Source organism: Schistocerca piceifrons, chromosome 5, assembly GCF_021461385.2.
Source record: "Schistocerca piceifrons isolate TAMUIC-IGC-003096 chromosome 5, iqSchPice1.1, whole genome shotgun sequence".
Lineage (NCBI taxonomy): Eukaryota > Metazoa > Arthropoda > Insecta > Orthoptera > Acrididae > Schistocerca > Schistocerca piceifrons.
The window spans coordinates 703,276,221-703,283,462 of NC_060142.1; the positions used below are offsets into that span (position 1 = coordinate 703,276,221).

The 7,242-nt window shown below is 44.4% G+C and overlaps 1 non-coding gene across 1 annotated transcript; it reads left to right on the top strand.

The window, feature by feature from the left end:
* The first annotated feature begins 6,666 nt into the window (after nucleotides 1-6,666).
* Nucleotides 6,667-6,741, top strand: Trnat-ugu. The gene has a single exon. It is a non-coding gene; the product is annotated as a tRNA-Thr (tRNA).
* Nucleotides 6,742-7,242: the final 501 nt, after the last annotated feature.

The following is a 7,242-nucleotide window of genomic DNA, read 5'->3' on the forward strand; positions in this document are numbered from 1 at the left end:
AACAAAACGGGGAGTGGAATATCGTCGACATATAGCTGTGTTGTAAGGGTGTCGCGGATGACAACCAAAGGACTCCTGCTACGAAATGAAATGGCATCCCAGACCATCACTCCTGGATGTCGGTCCATTTGGCGGGCAACAGTTAGGTTTGTATACCACAGCTGTCCGGGGCGTCTCCAAGCACGCCTTCGGCCTACAGTCTCATTGGCTGGAATAGAGTTTTCTTCAGTGATGAGTCCTGCTTCGAATTTGGCCCTGATGATCAGCTTACACGTGTTTGTGGACGCCCTTGACATCGGTGAGATACCAACCTGACTGTCGCCCGCCAAATGGACCGATAACCAAGAGTGATGGTCTGGGGTGCCTTTTGTTTTCATTATAGGACCCCTCTGGTTGTCAGCAACGGGACCCTTACAGCACAGCGGTACGTCGACGATATTCTACTTCTCATTTTGTCGTGCTTCACGGCAAGCAATCTTTGGCTTACATTTCAGTAAGATAGTTTCCGCCAGCTCACATCGAGAGTCTCCACTCCCGCCGCGTGAGGTAGCCCCGCGGTCTGAGGCGCCTTGTCACGGTCCGCGTGGCTCCCTCCGTCGGAGGTTCGAGACCTCCCTCGAGTGTGTGTGTGTGTGTGTGTGTGTGTGTGTGTGTGTGTGTGTGTTGTCCTTAGCGTAAGTTAGTTTAAGTTAGATTAAGTAGTGCGTAAGCTTATGGAGCGATGACCTCAGCAGTTTGGTCCCGTAAGACTTTACCACAAATTTCAATTTTTTTATCCACTCCTTTCTTGTTTTCCCACTTGCCATACCCTATTTTTGCTGACAAAATCGCCGTATCTCTCCCTAATTGGGAACGCTCGGAGCATTATGGGTGTACGAGGGTTGTCCAGAAAGCAAGTTCCGATCGGTCGTGAAATGGAAACCACTGGGAAAATCCGGTAAAGCTTTGCACAGATGTGTTGGGAGTGTCTCGAGTATGCCCATCGATCGTGACGTGTCGCTCTTTTCAGTTTTGAGTGAACAGTAAGCACGTAAAGATGCGTAGGGAATAGCGTCTTCCGTCAAGTATCAGGGTCTGGTTAGACATTTCGCCTGTGGCATGCAACCCACATAACACCACTGTCGAGCATGTTACTTCTTCATGTCAATACTCGGCCGCACACTGCATGGGCAATGAAGACGCTCCTGCAGCGTTTCCGATGAGAAGCGTTTGATCACCCACAATACAGTCCGTAATTGGCTGCCCCTGAGTCTCATCTCTGCTCACAAGAACAGCTGGCTATGAAGACAAAATTTTTCCACAGACAACGAGCTGCCGACCAGTGCAGAAAACTGGCCCAATGCACAGGCGGCTGATTTCTATGACGAGGATGTTGGAAAGTTGATGCAACACTACGACAGAACTCGAAGGCGTAGCTTCCACTATGTACAGAAATAGTTGGAAGGTGTGTGTAACTGTTGCAAATAAAACTTTTCTGGTTTTCATTGTGGTTTCCATTTCGCGACCGATCGGAACTTACTTTCTGGACAACCCTCGTATATTGTTACAGAAGAGCACTGACTCATATTTATGAATAGATGGGGCGAGGCAGCAGCCTGAGCTACTTCAAAGGAATTGCTGCGGCATACGCCATAGGTAATTTGATGAACAGGTGAGCAAGAAATGGCTCTGAGCACTATGGGACTTAACATCTGTGGTCATCAGTCCCCCAGAACTTAGACCTGCTTAAACCTAACTAACCTAAGGACATCACACACATCCATGCCCGAGGCAGGATTCGAACCTGCGACCGTAGCGAGGTGAGCAACAGACTGCCATATTGACTAATAAGAAGATAGCAGGTATAATAATGTAAAAATGAGGTGGTCTAAATTCACACCACTATTTTCTTCTGGAGACAAATAATACTGCCAAGTGGTTGCCAGGGACTGCATGGAACAGACATACAAGTAATTGATTTACTAAAAGTCGTTTTAGTAAAGCAGTTGGTTTGAACATGCAATGCTTCATTAGACGTCCTTCTGCTGAAGGTACTATGCCGTTGCCTTCCTTCGATCTCCGGACACGCTTACCCAATCGGTTATGGGGCGACCCACTGTTCCGAAACACGCTGCATGTCGACAGAGAAGTACTTCAGGACATAAAAATTCTGGGACTGACAGCGGATCGAACGCGACACTTTTTCGTCTATAGCTTGGCACTTTACCACTGAGACACCGAGCCACACTATTAGTGGTCTGGATGAAATTCTTATAAACAAAAAACTGGAAATATCTAGGAAGCCTCTATGGGACCAAACTGCTGATGTCATCTGTCCCTACAGACTACTTAATCTAACTTAAACTAACTTACGCTAAGGATAACACACGCACCCATACCCGAGGGAGGACTCGAACCTCCGACGGGGGGAGCCGCGCGAACCGTGGCAAGGCGCCACAGACAGGACGGCTGCCCCCTGCGGTTATAAGGAAATACGAGAACGAAATACAGAAGATATCAAATCTATCACCAGGGGCACTGCTGTAGAACATAAAAGTCAAAGAAGAAACACGACCAGTCTAAAATACTGGAATTAAATCTTTGGAGGGAATATTTACGAAAGTAACTAGCCTGTCTGGAATAGGTACAAGATTGGACTAAAAAACTGTAACAAGAGAGCACGCGTTTTCTCACAAGCAACGAACAGTATTTCTGGACGACAGCAACTGGCGTTTGATGTGGGGAGAGCCTTGAAAAGAAATCTAAGGCCAACTTAAGACATAAAGATGGAAATCGAAAACGATCAGATTCACAGCAGAAGCAAATGGAGACTTAGAAGAAGTCTTAGATTGAGAGGAGGACTGCAACAGAAAAGAATTCAATTAAGGGGACAAAACATTAATAATGAATTAACTAATTTTTCTATCATGTATTAAATTCAGACTTCTTCAATCATAATTGTTTAGCATCGAGAGAAAAACTGTTATTCCGTGTGCCTCTCCAGTTCTACGCCACTACTAAACATTGGACGCTTATTCTATACTACTGTAGTCACACCGTAGTAAAAGAAATGGAATAAAACTATTGTAAGCCATGATATATTTTAAAGCAGCTGAAACCTTAATCTGTATGCAAACGAGAAAAAAGTGAACGCTGTCATACGTACAACCACCTTTGGTTTATGCCAGATGTAGACGGTAACGCATCCTTTTAGAAATCCTGCAACAATGTACTTCGCTACATACTCCTACTCTAGCAGAATATAATTAATGTGTTGAAGCGCCGTTGTCCATTGTCTACATTTTGGAGACTGATTCCCCATCAAAACGCCTTTCCGGGAAATCCCGCACATTGACATGTATGAGTGGTGTAAGTTGTCTCGTCTTGCTTTACTTCTGTAAACAGGTTTCGGGTAGTGAAATCTTCAGTCGAGTAATATAAACATACATGGTTCAAATGGCTCTGAGCACTCTGGGACTCAACTGCTGTGGTCATTAGTCCCCTAGAACTTAGAACTACTTAAACCTAACTAACCTAAGGACATCACACACATCCAGCCCGAGGCAGGATTCGAACCTGCGACCGTAGCAGCCGCACGGTTCCGGACTGCGCGCCTAGAACCGCGAGACCACCGCGGCCGGCTAAACATACATGAAAAGCGCGATTAGACAGCTGAATTAAATCCAGTAATAAAAATGCTAATATTGCATCCTAGAATCAACGATAAATTCCGAGATGGTGACTAGGAGCGAAATTATGTGACGGAATTTAGAGTCTAGGAAAAAAAAAAGAAATGCGATATTATGATGTCACTGGAATATTTTTCGGTTCTTCTTTATCTGTGGAAGAGCATTTAGGCAATTTGTCAGGAAGCACAAAAGGACGTCTTTACTAAGTGCCAGCCTCACACACATATTTCACTGCTTAACTGCAGCTTCCCTGACCTGCTGAAAATATTTATGGGAACTCCACAAATCAGGAAATATTCCGGAGATTTCTGTTTGCTGAGGCGGCACCATTAATTCGGTGGCTACAGGGAGCCGGTAAAACCAGTCCAGGTGTTCTCGCGCTGGGGAGAGCGATTACGGCCGTCTCGTCGGGACCCATTCCTAGTGACAACACAAGTTAATGAAGAAAGCAGACGGTTTCTCGCCATAAAGTAAAGCGTTTGTGACGTCTGGGTGCGTTGGTGACACGAAAGAAACGTCTAGTTTTCGTTTCTGACATGCCAGCTGCTGCAGTGCCGCGAGAGATGTGTGTGTGTGTGTGTGTGTGTGTGTGTGTGTGTGTGTGTGTGTGTGTGAGGATGCCACTAGCAAAACATCCTCTAGAAACTACGTCACGGGCCACGTAGCATTGTGTCGTCGACTGGAACGTAATGTACGGTGTGGTGAATGGTATGGCTAAAGTGGCCTTTACAACGGAAGCCATGCGCTGCTGAACGTATGCTCATTAAACGTTAATTGTTTCATATCCTCTGAGGAATTTGTCTCCCACAGTATGTACTCATGATTCAAAATCATACCTGGGAAAACAGAGGATGAACCGTATTTTCAACTGTAGACACTGTGTGTACTCATAAACAATCCACAATGAAAGAGGTTCCTACCACAGCACAAAAAAGGCGAATATGTCCTGGGCAGAGTTAGGATTGTAAAAGAAGGGAACTACCGTTTCGACTTACCTGGGAGCTTCAGAGTCATTTGAATCGAAACATCTTGACAACTCCGCACTTTTTTATTTGTTAGTATTGGTACTCAAGTCATGTAATATAATGCATCGAGTCAACTAACGTAACATGAGAACATCGCCTTCCCCGGAAATTTTATCCCCCCCAGAAAAACTTTTTTCCCTAGTAGATGTGTGCTCTTCTACTAAACAATGTATGATTTGTTCAGTATGGCTGGCGAATCTTCGGATTTTGGACAAAGGATCAGGGACTTTAGCCTATAAATTTCAAGATGCAGGTGTGCCTACACATTACAGCTAAGAGAGCTCACTGCGTTAGAGAAGTTGGGTTAACTCTTAGAAAGCGCGAATGTGTCAAGATGTTTTGATTTAAGTGTCTCTGAAGCTACCATATAAGTTGAAATGCTATTCCCTTCTTTCGCATCCCTAACTCTGCCAAAGACATATTCGCCTTTTTGTGCTATGATAGGAATATTTTTCATTCTGGTTCCCAGCTAGCACTTTACCATAATTTTGATATTAGACCGCCGGAGCTTGGGAATCGATGCAGATTTTTGCTGACTCGGGTGACGACTGATCCGGTATAGGTTTCTTTATTGTCTTGTTGCTTATGTAGTGGCAACGGATAAAGCTTTCGTAAAACAACAGGACGGCTATTAATTAGACGTGTTTGTGCACCTTCTTGCAAAATTTGTACCGGCTCACACAAGTTTGAAACGTCAAGTGGCGCATGTAAAAAAAAACCTACAAAAACGTATTTTTTTGCAAGTAATCTCCGAATAAAGCTAGACTTTTTTAAAGCAAGTTTTCAGTTTCATCGTAAGAATGCAGTTTTTATTTATCTGATTCATTTTACACCATTTCCATGCATTCAATTCACGAAATAATGACATTTATCCTGACTTTGAACCATCGTAGCACGACAACGGATAAAAGTTATCGGACAAAAAAAATCTTTTTGATTTAAATCCATTTGTCTACTTTAGAGCAAAGCTTGAAGCGATTCGTACAAGAATGAAGTATAGAAGTGATGCACTACAAAATCCTCCCTGAAAAACGAGTTTTCTTTTTTTCAAGTACGAACATTTTACTTACAAATGGTGCCATTAATTGAGCATTAATTTCAGCTCAATTAAAAATCTGCATTTCACTGCAATTTTCTAGCGCAGCAACTGCTCTGTGTACAATTGCTTCATGGTGCTTCTGACGTTATGGACGTCATTCATATATACTGTACACATCAATGGTCCTTTAACAGTCCCTTCGTGTACGTACACCAACATCTCGGATTCGATCCCCGATCATTTCTAGGATTATTATCTTTTACTTCTTTCATTTCTGCCAGTGTTTGTTGGTGTGAAAAATGTCGAGGTGCACCGTGGTTCGAAATCCACGTTAAACTGTAGGCTCCTCTCACCTTTCCCCCTACAACTATTTTGGTAAGTCAGTTCGGAGAAATGCAACGGCATCCACCTCCAACGGAACCATGTCTAGCGCAGCACTGTGGGGTTCAAAACAGTCTGCGGATTGATGACAGCTTTACTTTGCGGGTTCTTTCTGGTCAGACGGTTCCTCTTTGCTAAGAGTGACATGCTGAGTTTGCTCCGAACTCTTCGACTCGATCACAAAGCTCGTTTTATATGCCGTACGCTATTCAGTGCAACAAACGTCTGAATGCTAGTACTGCAGATGAAAATGCTTTCTCCCCAGTTTCTCCATTGTACGCGGCACCGGTGTTCGTCTCAAGGCAGTAAGGCAAACTGGCAAACTATTCACAACTTGAATCATCACGACAGGATTTGTATTTAAAACACGCTCCCCCCCCCCTTCCGCCAGCGATTGACACCTTCCGCACGCCCTTGCCTCCGAGTATGATGGGCAAACATCTATTAGGCGCACTACGAATGTAGTAGTGCGTAGTGGTGCGTGCACGTTGGGAATGTGCGTCCCACGCGGAGCGTGCAAGGGATAAGTCCCTGCAGGCGCACTATCCTCTGTGCCCTCGGTGGCTCAGATGGATAGAGCGTCTGCCATGTAAGCAGGAGATCCCGGTTTCGAGTCCCGGTCGGGGCACACATTTTCAACACGTCCCCAATGAAGTATATCAACGCCTAGTTGCAGCTAGGGTGTCCATTTAATTATCATTTCGTTATAAATATTACAATGATCATACAAAATTGCTGAAGTGTAATAATAAAAATCATTGTGTCTGGATTTTTTTTGTTTTGCAAAATTATAAAAATTGTATGGCACGTGATTTTATATTTGAATGTGACCAAATTGTACTTTATCATCTGTTCGAACGTAAATGAGATTCATAATTTTGTGATGTATGAAAAATGTTGTTGGATCGGATGGTTTCTTTATTGAATGTATCGAGTTGTGTACTGAAAATAAGTGTGTACCGCAGACCAGTTCCACTGTACCCTTTGAACTGGAAACAGGGCGCAGCCCGTTCAGGAAGTGACATTGTTAACCACTGTGCCACACTGCGGTGTCCAGCGCCGAAACGAGCCCGGTGTGTTCCAGGCCCGCGCGCCCGGGGTCGTTGCCCCTCGAGCACCTCTGGCCAAA